Here is a 15,884-nt window from a genome sequence, read left to right as displayed (position 1 = left end):
TGTTCTCTGGGAATAGAAAAATAGAATTTAATGAAGTTTTGTCGCACCTGAACTGTATAATTTTGAGATCTGGGCTGAAGAATAAAGATCTAAAGTGGATACTTGGAAATTTCTTCAAGTGCTGTAATGATTTCTTGAATATGGATTTTTATTATAAACTTAATCTCTCGCTTTGCATCTCAACTGAAAGTACATACAAAATGAAATATCAGTAGCTCTTTTTGCAGTAAAAGGAATAAGTGGACTGCCAGAAGGTGTTCTTCAGAAAACAGCTAACAGTTGATACATACATGACAGCATTTTCCTTTTCATACCATTTCCACCCTGTGCACAATGTGATTTTGCTTTTTGTACAGTTGAATTATTTGTTTAGACCAGACACTGATAAGAGTCAGCTCTTATGTGTTGCCTGTGTAGGGAATATTAATAAATGGGCAACCCTGAATTTTCTAGCGTCAGTTTTCATGAAGATGAACATACAGATGATCACATCCAAACAGATATATTTAAGCCTTCCACCTCAATTTAATTTAAATTTCCCTAGAATAAATTCAATACAATTAATGACTCAAGTGTTAGGAAATGCTGTGATTGTCAGCTGAAGAAGTTGTTATGGAAAGTGTGTTTCTATCCAGAAATCTGAACTTAAGCACAGTGGTAGAGTCCCAAAGAAATACTTCAAATACAAGTCGAAATAATTTAGCACAGGAGTCTTCTCAGACTGTCTGAGTAGGAACTTAGATGTGAGCCATGACAATTCAAATAAATAAATAAACAAAACCCTGCAGGCAGGTTGTGAATAGATACAGGTACTGTCCTGGAAGTATTTGTACTATGCTGATCCAGTAAATGTGCCTACTTAGATTTGTAAGATGTTAATAAATAAATAGATCTTTGGAACGATAAATAGCCATTTTGCATAGCCAGTAGCTAAACTTCCCCAACACTTCTCATTCTAATAAACCAGGTGCATGTACAGGGCATCAAAGAAAACATTTTTTAGAGGTTAGTGTTTTTCTTAGTATAACATGAAGGCACAGTTCCCATGCAAACATAAAATTTACCAGTATTACTATGCTTGGATCAAAATTGTTTTCAAAGGAAATGATTTTACTGAAGTAAGGAGAGTTTTGTCCTGAAATAGGGCTGTTTAGTGTGAATCTGTGCATTGGTAGTAGTTCCAGTTTGGTTTCAAAATGCACCCAGGTTTCTAGCAGGACTGTCTGAGGCCCAGGATTTCCTTAGCAGATAGCCTGCCTGCTTAAACATAGAAAAGGATATTTTTAGTCATGTTTCATTTATGCAGCCACCTACTGCTTGTATTTATGTCTTACTCTGAGATTAAAAACAATATTCTGAGCCTCAAATGTTACCTTGGGACTGCTAATCTTTATTTCATTGTGACTCAAGCTCTTTGCTCCTAGTTCCTCCCAGTATAATATATCATAACACAATGAATGCCATCTCAAAGGCTGAGATGTTTGAAGGGTGCTCTGGAGCTCCAGGTAAGCTGATGCAATGCCAATGCATACACGTTTTGTGACCCAGTACAGTCTGTATACATTGGAGGCGTGCAGCTGTATCTTGTTGGCATCACTGAAGCAAAATTCCATCATCTAAGACTAGATATCTTCTTTCTACAACTTCCTGAAGTTGCTATCATGTGTAGCCCTGTGTGGTGAAGAGAGCAAGTACTGAAGGACAGGCAATGAGAATGAGTTGAGATCTTCATTGTACACTGGTATCCCACTCCTGACTTGCTTATCAGAACTGAAACACACGCTCTGTTCCCTGGTTCCATATTCAGCACTGCAGCTAGTCTGTGGCTGTGCTGCAGCGGGTCTGTGGTTATGAAGAGTGCTGCTTTTACCAATACAGTTAATTAACACCTATCACCAGTATAGTATTCACATAAACAGTACCTCAATTTAGATTTGAAGGTGACACATTGTCACACTCCTCCAAGAGAACAGATGGTTCCTTTCTAAATGGTATCTGTTTTGAAATTTAAAGAACTGCACATTTAAGGTCACACGAGTATATGGAGGATTTTACTGTGCGTGGTGCAGAAAGAGAGATTACATGCAGAGAGCAAGGCAGAACTATCCCACATATGCAAGGAAGAAAGAAGTGAACTGCTTGATGTAGAAGAAACCTTTGGTTTTCTGTTCCGGTTGAGGGAGTAAGTACCAGCTTTGTCTGAATCTTCTTAGCAAATGTCCAAATCCAAGCAACTTTCTAGCAGGTATGTGGAAGCAGGCCTCACTATGCTTAACACTGGGTCAAGGACAGCAGCTTCATGGGTGAGAGATGGAGGAGACGGACACAGAGGTATGTGGAGGTTGTATGGCTGCAGTTTCTGAGTTACAAGGAAGAAGTGGGTACACCTGCTGGAACACAGTCCCCTTTTATACAGATGCAGCTCTGCCTTATCAAGCCCCTTTGCAGAGCTGTTTATATCTGCTGTAAATGTATACAAACCCATATACTGACTTGTTAAGTCAGAGTGTTTATAGAGGGCTGAACTTCTGTCTCTTTGCCTCCTCTCCTATACTTGTGGAAATAACCTTCTTCTGCCTGACCTGAATCTGCAAAGTAGACTGTGTGTCACACCACAACAGGTTTTTTGTGTAGCAATGCACAAATGCTTAATAGCTCAGACTACTTCTTAGGAATTTATGTTCTGTTGGACTTCAAGCCTGGGAATTTCTGACTGGCTCAACTCCACGCTCTGAACCCAGGCAGAATGCTCCTTGCTCACAAATCAAGCCATGGTTTGTAATCTGCTTACCAGATTTGTTTTAAAAGAGTTGACACACTTGTCCTTTGAAGGAAGGCTACTAGTTTGACGTATTTTCAGTCTTGTCCTAGGACTCTTTTATCTGATGGCCAGATGCCAAAACACAATATGCAATATAAAATGATATGCTAGAAGTATTCAATCTGTTAGACCTTAAAGGAAAGAACTTGATGGGACCATCAAGTGCAGTTTGGATATGCCATGGTGTATTCCCAGCTGTATTTGTTGACAAACTGTACTTGTTGACAGATAATTTGTTGCTACACCCCAACTGCACTTAGCATGTTTTTGCAGGGTCCAGAAGTATTCCTGTGGCTTTCAGAAGAGTGGTGTAATTACCATGCCGGATAAAGCCAGGGTGATTACTGAAGTGGAACATGGGAGGGTCTCCTCCACTTAAAATAGTAAGGGAGTGGGTGTTTGAGAGTTACGCAAGCTAGCAAGAGACACAGCCAGCTGCAGCTGCTCCTGGCTGGGATGGAATGGGGAAAGGGGGAACACGTATTAGCCTGGAATTGATGTTAGCTTGGCCAGTTGCCTTCAGGCTGGCATCTGTTGCTGTAGGCCCAATGGCAGCTCAAACTAAGAGCAGGGTGGCAGGTGGGGAAGAGAGGGGGGACCAGTCCTACCTGTCCATTGCCTGTGCTTTCTGTATGGAACAGTAATGCCACGATCCAGCAGCAGAAGTCAAACCTGAATCCCTATCTGAGGGTAACAGAGACAGGTTTCGTCTTTTACTAGGCAAGGTGAAGGAGGATGAAGAATGCAAACTGTATTTGTTACATCCCCTTCTCCCTGCCTTGTGCTACACCTGCGCTGGGATATCCTGTCTGTTCAGCTGCTGTAAGATGTTCACATTCCTCTCCAGATTCTTAATTGTTTTATCTAAGGAAGAAATTCACAGCTCCTGAGGACTCATGAGAAAGGCTATTTTGATCTCACCAGGTGTTATGCAGGGTCAATTAATCTGGGGGTTAGGCCTGGAGCAGTAGTCATCTGCTGGTTGGAAGCATACAACCTTCACATTTCCATGTGCTTCTCCATTTTTGTCATCCATATTTATCACTGAAGCACACTAGATCCTAAACTTTCATGCTAGAAAATCTTCTAGCAGACTTTTTTTTGGTATTAGGTGTAATTTACAATGCATGTAATAAGTGGATTCTCTTTTAAAAGCTAATGTATAAAGTTATATCAGTGAGTTACAATCTCAAAGTTAAGAAGGCAAATGAAGTTCGGAAGTTAAAGTCTGTGAATGTATGTCTGATCAAATATGCAGAACTCTGATTTATATCACCCGGTACCAAGTGATCGCTTCAAAAATAGCTCGTCTTAAATCACACAAAAACTAAGCTATCCAACATTCTATTATTGCCTGAAGATAATGCCTCATTTTACTTTTGTAATACTTCAGAAATTTCCTTCAACACTAAGATTTGTGCGATTCTCCTAAATCTGATGCTAAATTGCTGCAAGAAAATTGTTTGTCTGTCTTTCACTTCTGTCTCTGGATGATAAATACTTCAGGAATTTCACTGACCTGGTGCCCTACAAGGTGATGGTCTGTCCCCACAGCAAATACTTCAAGTGGGTTCTTGGCCTCCTAGTTTGCCATAGCAGGAAATCTGTTGCTGTGGGCAAAACAAAAGCAAATATGAAACAGCACTTCTATTTAAAAGGAATTTAACATTTAATCTTTTTTATTCCTTCCCTTCTTTTGTTCCTAGTTCAGAGCGTGAGATAACACATTATTAGTTACAGGCATGTCTGGAACTGCTGACAGTGCACAGGCGGTTAGTTCATCGCCACACCGTCTCAGGCGGATGAAAGTCTCCAGAGAAAAATGAAATGACATTCGTAAGTCATCCCTGGAATGCACAAATGTTCATATGAGACTAGACAGATTCTTGAAGAGAAATTCTCTCCTATGCTAGAACAGGGTCCATTACCCATTTAAATTAAATTTAATTCTGAAAAGAGAATTTAAGTGGGATTTAAAGTCAAGGATGACTTTTAGCACAGCAGTGACATTTATCTTTCTCTCCTGGCACTATCTCACCACAGCTGTGACACTGATCTCTGCAGACACTGTTTTCATGGTTTACACCCAGTTACTGGTTGAGAACATGGCCAGAAATTACATCAACATTAACCATAATTTTAGAGGAAAGTGCAATGTAAAGTAGCTCCCATTATGTACCCAAGTAACTATTACTCTCTGTGTAAAGTGTACAAGTCTAAGCATTTTCATCAGCATGCTCAGAAGTAATGATTCTTGACATTGAATATTGCAAATGTGGACCAGCGGTACCCTTGCATTATTTTGCACTAGGTAGAAAACTTCAGCCAGGCACCAAAAGCCAATTGATAGATGTAGCAATGATGAAAAGCAGAATGTTTTTTCTCTTGGGACTCATAACTGCAAAAATGAATAGAAAAACATTGTTCTTACTATGAAACCGGAAAATAGATTCACAAATGGAAGCAGGAAAAACAGCAGATTCCAGGGCAGATTTTTAAGGTTCATTTCCTAGTGTCCAGATAAACAACATGATTTGTCCACTAAGAAAAAGATCTGTTATGAGAAACAATGCAGCAATCCTTTTTTCCAATTCTGTCTTGTAGAAAATCTGCAAATATTAGATACTGCAAAGCTGTAAACTAGCCAGGGAAATAATGGCTTAAAAGTTGTCCCAAACAAAAGAAAATTTAACTTTATTTAGTGGCTAAAGCATTCTGGTTTTTAAAACATTGTGACAAATTATACCTTTACCCAGCTCCAGGGAAGGCAAGGCAATAGCTAATGGCAGAACTGTTTTCTTCTGCATGGCTGGTGTCTGTTCTGATTTTCTTCTCTTGTAGATGAACCTGCTTGTTTTCTGTGACTGTTAAAACAAGCAATTTTTTTCTCAAACACCTAGTTTAATGAAAGATGATGAGCATTCTTTTCGGGTTAGTCCTTGGCAATTTGTTTAATTTCCTAATCCACTTTCCTTGATGTCTGCTGAAGTCTATCTGTAAACTGAAGGGTTTATTTGGTGGTAAAATATAACAATGACACATTGTGCCTGTCTGGCCATACCCACCCAGATTTCACCATTGTCAAAACACCAGTCATCCCAACAGTTCTGGGAAACAGCTGATATGATCTGTTTTCATTTTACTGATGGGGAAAATAGGCATAATGAAAGCATCTGGAAAGGTTGCCTGTGAAATTTGTGGCAATGCTGGGACCTGAACACAAATTATGGTGTGGTTTGATTCCTAAGCCAGTGGTTACCAAACTGTGGCTGTGAACCCATTGCACAAGGATGGCAAATAATATACAGGTGATTCACAATACCATACTGCTTTTAAAATGTTTTTAATTAGAAAACTTGATTGTAAGGGAGTGTGAAAAGTTACGCTCTCTTGGTCTGAAATATTTGGAAAGCACCACCTTTTGCTGCAAAAAATATAGCCAAAAGGCTGTGGCTGTAATTGCTAAATGAGTTTGTGCCTTCATGCATCGGTGTTTTTCTCTTCAAATGTTGGAATGAAAAACACCGTGGTAGCAAGGTATCTAAATTACACAGTTACCCACAGCACCAAATGTATGTATATCCTAAAAAAAAAAAAAAAAAAAAGAATAGGAGAGAGTGAAAGAATATTTACTCCAAGGAAAATTAGAAAATTATATAGTCCCAGTATATGAAAAAATATTTACTCCAAGAAGAATGGTGAAGTTCCAGCACACTTGTGACACCAGACATAATGTAGGACATGCATGGGAAGGATGCAGTCACTGCCATACCATCTAAGCCCATTTTAAAGAGACAGGAATACTGGCTGGTTATCTAAATGATATACTTAAATATGCTTGTGCTATGGCTACTGCAGCCATTTTCCCAGGACACATTCTCCTTTCCTGGTCTCAGAATCTTGCTCAGACAGATTTTTGGTAAAAGCAGCTTGTGCCTGTGGTTTTTAATTTCTGTGAAATCAGGATCCGGATTTGTGTGGGAGGTGGAGCAGCAGTCCTGGGCCAGCAGAGCAGGAGGTGAGCAGCATGCACCTGGCTCCTGACAGAGAGCTTTGGCTGCTGTGAGAAGGCAGGGGAAGATTGACAGCTCAGGGTGAGGAGCTTAGGGAGACATTTGAAAGGAATGGGGTGATCCGAAGTGGGAAAAATTGAATTTTTGCCTTGCAGCTGTATCATTCTGCTTTGGGATACATTGGCAGTGTCAAGACAAGCAGGGACTGGAGCAGAAGAGGCTGTGAACTGCATGTTACATGAGGGTCCCTGAGATGTGGCATTACACTGGGACATCTCCACCCTCTTCCCACTCAGGCAAGACATCTTCAGGTTTGTGGACCAGAGCAGGCACCCAAAACTTGGTGAAACACTCACCAAGAGAAGGTGCTACCTTCTCTTTTGATACTGGAAATTCATTCTGTCACGAGCAGATGTGGCAGGAAGGAGCCATGAGGCCACTGCAGTGACAGGTAACAGTCACTAAGCTCACAGAGGGGATTTTTGTGGCTATTTGTAGTGCCATGGACAGACCCTGGGGACCCCTGCTGTCTAGGAGAGATGCTGGTAGCTGCTGGAGGGCTTGCAGCCCAGCTCTGGATTTGCAGGGGAGCACTGCTCGGGTCCACCGGCCCTGCAGCAGACATGGGTGCGGGACTGCTTGCTTGTCCCTCCCAGAGCTAGCGTGACATCAAACCCATGCATTGCTTTGCTCACCTCAGCGTGACATCATTCCCTTAGCTGAGCCCAGGCAATTGCATAGAAGTGGACCTGAAACAGTCCTCTTTGCTGGTAACTTTAACCCAGCTGGCTTCCTCTAGAGGTGCGCTGTTGCTACAATTTTTCTCCCTTCAAAAACATTATACATGTAATGTCCAACACAATAAAGACAGCCTTTTTAAAAGGTGCTCACGTTCTGCTCTGTTGTGTAATCCTGAAAGAGAAGCTGTCTGAATGAGGTTTCGTTTTGTGTGCATTGATCTGTTAGTCCTCTTATCTCCCATCTTACCTTTCCAACAGTCAGCTGAATCTTCAAAGCAGTGTTTGTTTTAAGAGCAAGATATTGCTTGGTCTCTCAGTATTTGCCCTCCATCCCAAACAAACTGAAATTGAGACAGTTTGAACAAGGACTTTGATAAAGGTTTTACTTAGTCACTGCAGTTCCTACCAACATTTATATGTATAGTGTTATATATATGTGTGTGTGTGTGTGTATGGGGAGAACGGGAGATAAGAGAGTAATTTTAAAACCAGAACATTGCTAGTTTGATGTAGTTGTAGGTAGTTTTGCTGTGGTTGTTAACAGCTGCCCTTCACAGTGGATGATAAGAGCTGGGGATATTCCTCTGGTATTGAGAAGAGAATGTTTATTAACGAGTAATGTCCCAGCAGCCATGCTTGCTGTAACAATCCTGTGTATGCCTACGTATGTACATTAACCAACCCGTATAGACAGTGTGCCTCCTTCATAAAGATATTCTGAGATTAGTGATTATGGGACTTTTGTCATTGCCACAATGTGGACTTCAGAAACATTTCTGGTAATAGGAAACACTGCTTTGCTTAAGGCAAAACCAGGTTAGGTTGTCCTCAGCCTTCCTCTCCTGAGCCTGTCCTCTCCTGCTTGCTCTTGCTCCCTCTCCCTCATCCCGTTTACCAGTTGAATAGTTTATTTTCTTCAACCAGGTTTTCTGAAAAGATCTAGGCAAAAATCAAAATCAGTTCTCTTTATAATACATAACCCCTCACGACAGCTCATTTTTAATGTCCACAATCATTGTGGCAGGCCAATCATCCACTCTATATCACAGTTTTTCAACACAGTCTATAAATAGTTTACATGCCTTCTGAAATTAATCCTGCCTCACCTCCGTTCCTCTGCTCTGTACTGTACGAATTCTTTTTTTAGGAAATGTAATCTGAACTACTTAAGTTGGTGAAGTCCTGAGGCCTGAGCAACAGGCCCTGAGCCAAAGCTGACCTCTAGAGGAACCTGCCAACCGAATTATATATATATATATATATATATTTATATATATATATTTAGTGTCTGATCATTACTGAAATATGCATGATCATTAGTGAAATATGTATGATCTTTAGTCAAAGATGTAGCTTAGATAAAATACAGTCATTAGTGAAGATACAGTGCATCCTTTCTTGCTTAGAAGCAGGCGGTCAAGGTCATGAAACCAGATGTTTGGCCTTGCTTGGAAAGAGGTGGTTAAAATAAAGCAGATAAGGGAAACTCCCTTGGTTCCTCCCTGAGCCCTGGCCAGGCTTCGGTGGGATCTGAGAGGAGAGTGAAACCTGATGTTTCCACATTTGAAATTATGTGAGCTTGTTTATTCAACAGTATATAAGCTGGACCCTCTTAGAGCGACTTGGGAGACCTCACCTACGAGGGGACCCCCTGCGAAGAACTTTTCAGTTGCTGGGACAGACTCTCCAAATCCTCACTGTAATTGGTCTCCCCAGTGACTGCGCAACTGGATAACAGCAAGGTATTAGGGCAACTGGTGATGTATCTTTCTTAACCACCATACTGTCCACTTAACCACTGTCATATGTAGTAGTGATTAGGTGCATTACCTTGTTTTGTTTCATTCTTGCTGTATTATTTCACTTACTATTCTATTGCTTTAAATGTAAGTGAAGATAAACTCACTTCTTTAACTGTCTGTGTCCTTTGTGCTGATGCGGTCTACTGTCGAAACAGTTGGACATGTGGTGACAAACAGAAAAGAAGGGGCATTTTTGAAGCAAAGCAGTCCTAGCCAGATTTGACTCCCAGTGGCCAAGCTCTGTGTCTTAGCTCTTAAGCTAAAACACAAAAAAGCAATGCTTTTCCCTGTGTTCCTCCAGTAAAGAGAATCCTGGGCTCAAATATCTGGCTCTTACAGGGATGCTTCTGGGCCACAGCCTCAGAGGTGTAGTCCTGGCCAGCACACTGAGTTTTCTAACCAAGACTAAGTCCCGGTGCTGCAGCATGCCACCAGGTCTCAGCTCTGAATGGCAGCACATGGAATGAAGAAGGCGAGAGGTTTAAGCTCTTGCTGTAACGAGACTTGCAGGATTATTAACCCGGGCCGGCAGCGGGACCAGAGCTTTTGCCATTTTCCATTTCAGCGATCGCCCACGAGAGGGCAGTGTCATCCCTGCATTCACCGCTCAGCATCCGAGAACAAGCAAGCCTGCACTTTGCCGCCTCTACTGACACCTCCATGCCCTCTTTGCTGAGCTGTTCTTACAGAAATTTAAACACAACAGTACGGTTATTAATCATCGAACACTGGATCTCCATTTATTGGCAAAGACACTGAAACATCAGTAATAGAGAGGGCATTCACGGGCAAAGGTCATGTAACCCTAAAAGTTATGTGTCATTGCATGAGCCTCGAGCTTGTGTGCTCTGCTGGTATCTTGCCAGTTACTTTCCAAAGAGGAAAGAAAGCAGGTTCAGACTTCAGTGCTGGCCTGCTATCCTTAAGTAATACGATTATGAAGCAAATGAAAGGACCATGAGCCCAATGTGTATTTGTTACTGGTAGGAGGCTGGGGGGTGCTAGGGGGAAGGTTGAAAAGAAGACAGGAATTACTATTCAGTGTCCCAACAAGTCAATGGTGCATTGGTATACACTGATGCAAATTGCCCTGTAAACCAAGTTTGGGTTTCTTTAATCTGCTATAAGAGTTCTTAAAACAAAACAGTAACAAATTGTGTTTGCTTATTTGGGCCCAAGGTGGGTCAGTTGTGCCTAGCCCCTCCAGGACATGTGCCTGCCTCTTTAAAGTGTGCAATCTTTACAGCTGTTTTTTTTTTCTCTTTGCCTTTATATGCAGAAAGGACAAGCTAGCATACCAGTTGTTTTGCCATCTGGCATGTCAGCAGTGCAAGTACAATATTGCAACATCCAACTCCTCTGCATCATTCTTTTCTTGCCACAGCAGCAGCAAAGATAAATGGTATTCCAGAAGAGACACCTCAGCAGAAATCCATGCCAGGGCCACATCTCTGCATCTCACAGGAGGTGCTTAATATCTTTCAGGATTGAGCCTACACAAATTACCCAAATTGGTCTGTGTCATGTCCAGGGCTAGGTATCTGGGCTTACTGGCTCCAGGCCTTCTGTTTTGACAAAGCCCTTTGGAAAGGAAATTGGAGACACATCCAGTTGGTGAGTCTTCAGTACTTCAAACAAAAAAGGTCACACAATACTGTGCTTTACTCAGAACATGTGTGCTGTAAGTTTTAAAACCGTAACTTCAAGGGGGAGAAAACAAAGTGTTTAAGTTACAGCATTCTAATTATTCTTTATTTTCATATTCTATTTTTTTCAGTAGCCAAAAAAAGCTCTCTAAAGCAGAGAAAATACTACGATTTACTTTTCTCTGAGATATTTCTGAGATTTGGTAATTCAGGGGTCAGAAAACTTCAAATGGCTGGTGTTCCCAACACTTGAAAGTGTTCCCAGCAGATGCCTTTTTTGCATTCCCCGACACCTCCTGCCGTTGTAGATAATGCTCATTCAGTACAGTCTTGGCTGGTGTGATTATTCATGTGCTGCAGTGGTGATGCTCCCTGAAACATTCAGTTACACCTGCAGACATGTGATGGAAAAGGAACTCTGTTGCCTGACTATGAACAATACACTGTGGTCTCTGTTGGCGTTTCCATTTGCCTGAACATCCACTACATCTATCCAGAGCCTCTTCAGCTACCTGAATGGTGTAAAAGGATTAGAAGTAGTCCACAAACATCTATCTACACAGTTCCTGTTAAAATTGCCATATAGCTCCCCTCTCATTTTATCTAGATGTTCTTTATTAGTTTCATTCTCCAGTTTGGTAAAAGAGCCTGAACACATTTATGAAGCTGTTTTTTTCTGCTTTTCTTTTCTTTGTTTTTTGTTTTTGAGTCTTATGCTTATTAAAAAATGCAAAGGTCATTTTTTTGCCACTGAAGTGCAGCTCTCAGTTGCTTATCAGTTTCATATTTCATCTAGGTACAGCCTTAAAAAAGTAGCAGTTAAATGCAAAGTATTGGTCTAATTGAACAAGCTAAATGTGGGAGAGAATACTCTGTCAGCATCTTGTTGTTACTTGTGGAATGCAGCCAAATGGAAACAGATGGTGATCTGACAACTGTGCTGATCTGAACTGCGCTGCCCGGCTTGTGGCTCTGCTGCGGCAGGGTACCTGTGGTGCAGCTACCGTTCTGTGTTCACCGCTTTTCATTTCTTGAGTATGGAATAAGCTTGATAGGAAAGAAAAAGAAGTACATTTCAAAGTTTTCTTTGCCTTACTAAAATAAATCATGTCTCTTACATGAGTTAACTTACTGCCCTTTGCAGTCTTCGAGCTTTAACTGTAAAATGCACGTTTAGGGATGAAAGAAAGTTGTTTTCCCAGAGCCCGTGCTCTAGTTTTTGGGACCTTGGCTTAGAGATTTGGGATCTGTGACATGTTGAGAATAGATTTTCTTTTCTCCTAGGGGGTTCTGTGTTCAAAAATGCAGCATTGTGTTGCCAGTGGCACAAAACTATGAGGCATGACATACGCGATTATGAGAGCCTCTCTGCTAGATTTGGCAAGTCATACTACTGTAAAACGATTTAAATAAGAGCACTGATTAATCCAAACAGTGACACTGTGGTTCTGCTGGATGTTTTTTAAGCCTCTGTCATTCATTGTTCTAGGCTAGCTGGATATGCTTTGAAAGAGAAACCTTTGAAATAAACACTAAATGCACTTCTGAAAACTATGCAGTTTGAAATAAACTTTTTTTTTCATTAAACTCTCTGTGACTGGGAAAGAAGTCTAGATAAATGTCTCAGTCGCTTTTATTTGCACTCAACTGATATAAGCTGACATGTTTTCATTTTGTCTTTCATGGATTTCAGCAGAATTCAAATGTGCATTTTGTTCTGTTCTTTGAACAGAGCACAATACTGACCTGAGAAATAGTTGGTTTGAAAATAGTGATTTGAAAAGCTCTATATAGATATACATAGATAGAGAAAGAAATATAACCAAAAAAAAAAATAAAAATTTGTCCCATCAAAAAGGCAAATGCATTTGACAAAAAGTCTGCAAATGTAATACTATTGCTATAGTTCCACGTTCCTGAAGTCTTTGAATTTTGTTTCTTTTAGTTACATCAGTATTAGGGTATGAAATAGAAAATGTATGCATAGAAAGAAAGCATGATAGAAGTTTCATTTCTTTAACACATTTGCAATAAAAAAAGACAACAGATCTGTAGAACAGGTCATTCAGCCTGCAATTATAAGCTGCTGGTTGTTACTGGTGTAATGGTCCCTGCAAAGGCTTCCAGGTGTCATCCTTGAAAACCTACATACTAAAGAATTAAAGCCTTGTGATAGTATCAAAACTCATTTTCCTATCATGACAGGGAAAAGAAAAGTCTGTTCCCTGCCAAATCCCAGTCCTACCTGTCTCTTGATTATTGTACCAGCTCCTAGAGCACCATTGACAGTTCCTTCCTTTTTGTCTTACCCAGTATCCACTTTCTTTCCTTATTACAGGTGGATGTTGCTGCACTACAGGATACCTTCATGATGCTCTTTGCCAGTGATAAATTGGTAAGTGGTTACCTCTGAAGTGATGCAGAAGACATATGGTAGTATTCTTACACTTCGCTGGGAGCTGGGACTGTGCAAGTCAGAACATTCCTTTTCTGCTGGGTGTCCAAGATGGAAGAAGAGGAAGCTGTACTCCTCATAACGGTCAGCCACAGCATGATACTGGACAAAAGTGGATTCAGCATGACAGACAATGCCTACAAGTGTAAATTAAAAAGCAGTTTACAATTACTTGTTCTATTGATAGTAACAAGGAGACATTTGGTCACCACAGGTATAGTTTTCTGCCACTTGCTGCCAGATGTTTCATTTTGGTGGTTTGACCCCTATCAGTTTCCACTGTTTTCTGGAGGCTTGCTTGAATCACGAGCATGGGCTCTTCCTCTTCTGCTCTCTAGCTGGTAAAAGCTCCTTCTGGTGAAGTGTGACAGAGCAATTCCACTACAGAGAGATCAGGACTGGATGAGTGAAGGGTGACAGCAGGCATCAGCCTCCTGGGACAGGGTCCTGGAGAAAAGAACACCCAACAGCATCAGCCATGGTAAAGGAGCCCTGGTCTTCAGGGGTTCTTGATGAGGACATTGATGCAGTAGGGTTAGCATGCAAGAGTGAACTCAAGCCACCCCTGCTGTCCTGCAAGATGTAGAACAATTCTTGAGAGACATTGATGTTTGGGAGAGGGGATCATTTTTTGTTGCGTGCTTTGTGCACCAAGGATCAGTTCTTTCCTTAGAGCTTGTAACAATGAATACAACATGTCAATCCATCCTAATTTCATTGCTAGCCTGTGTACTTTGGAAGAGATGGGTCACACTTAACAACTAAAATGAGCAGCTACTTAAGACTGTGAAAACTTAGTGTGACTTAAAGTAGCTTAACAACGAAAATTGCTTGCAAGATGTAGCCTCAACATTCTCATGGAGATTTGTTATTTTGTGATCTGGACTGTGTGAGCTTTCTAAAAATATATTGTGAATATAAGAAAGCAGTGTATTGACCTTTATCATAGCAATAAAGTGTCATCTTTCTTTCTCAGAGAGTTTTTATAGAGAGCAATGAGGTCATCCTGCTGTATGTTCTGTAGACTGTGTGGCACTCTCAGGGAAAGAATAGGTGCAGGTTTAAAAGCTATGGCTCAAGTGCAATGCAGGCGGGAGACTGTTTTCAACTTCCATGAAATGCAGAGCCTATTTTATGACTGAACAGACAATAAGAATCACTGTCTCCCAACAAAAAGCTGCATGAGCCAGTGATCAGGGGAAGATACTCAAAAGCATAATGGTTTATTTTCTTTCCAGTTGCTGAAATTCACTTGCTGTGTGACCTGGAACAGATCTTCCAGCTGCTGTTTCTCATGAATCAAATGCAGATGATATTTTTTTCACCTTGAAAAAATGCTTTGAAATCAGAGGACACTAATAAATGTGGAATTTGTCTTGGAGGTGACCTGTTGTGCCCAGGAAGGGTACAGTAGAAGTAGGCCTACAATTTTCCCTAATTTTAACATTAGTAACACTTTATAATAGAGTTCTGAGGACTTCCCTCCTTTTTATTTCCCAGATTCTGACCCCTTTTATTCCTCTCACTCACCCAGACTTATTTTTGAAGCTTCTGGCGTAGAAGTGGCATAGCATCACAGTTTAAAATCAAAACAAGACAGCTACAAAACCCTCCAGTGTCACCATTTTTGTAACGCACACAATAATAGTTGTACCCCATTGCCTTCTCTCCAACATGAAATAAATGGGGATTAGTCTGGGAAGTAACCATCATAGCCTTTCTACAAGTGGCACAGATCAACATTTCTTAGGGGTAGCATCAGCTTTTTCCTGCTTTATGAGTCAGGAAATGTTACTGCAACCTTCCCAATCTGTATCTTTGAGCTGAGTAGTGGTTAAATATTACCCTGCTCTTTGGTAAAGCAGCAGTGATCTCTTCCTCTGGTTCTTGGGACTCATAATGCCTCACAGTGGCAAGAATGCCTCTGGGGTTGGGCAGAGGTGGGGGGCAGAGCTGAACCCCAAACCCAGCTCTGAGGCATGAAATCAGACTCTTAGCCGGGGGCTGTAGGAGGGCAGAAACATTGGTCTCTGTGATAACGAGGGGAAGCACCCTCTCTGGCCTGCAAGCAGAAACTGCCATGTGGCCATGTTACCCACCCCTCATGGGGGCTTGGGCATGCTGCACCTTTTTTTCTCGGAAGGATCCCCTGGTCAGCTGTACCCACTTTTTGTGCGGTTCCAACACTGGTAAAATGGGATTCCCTTGTTGCAAAGTAGGGAGATTCCTCTATGCTTTACTCTTGCTCCTCAGTTCCTGCAGGCGATGTGAACTGCGGCAGAGCGGGTGGTGGTGGTGATTGCTTATGGCAGGAGTGACACTAACACCTTGCCTCTCCTTCTGCTCTCATTGAGTCAGAGGATCAGGTGCAGATGGCTGTGCCCTTGACTGCCATCCACAGCAGTGA

Source organism: Falco rusticolus, chromosome Z, assembly GCF_015220075.1.
Source record: "Falco rusticolus isolate bFalRus1 chromosome Z, bFalRus1.pri, whole genome shotgun sequence".
Lineage (NCBI taxonomy): Eukaryota > Metazoa > Chordata > Aves > Falconiformes > Falconidae > Falco > Falco rusticolus.
Note: the sequence above shows the minus strand (reverse complement) of the source record.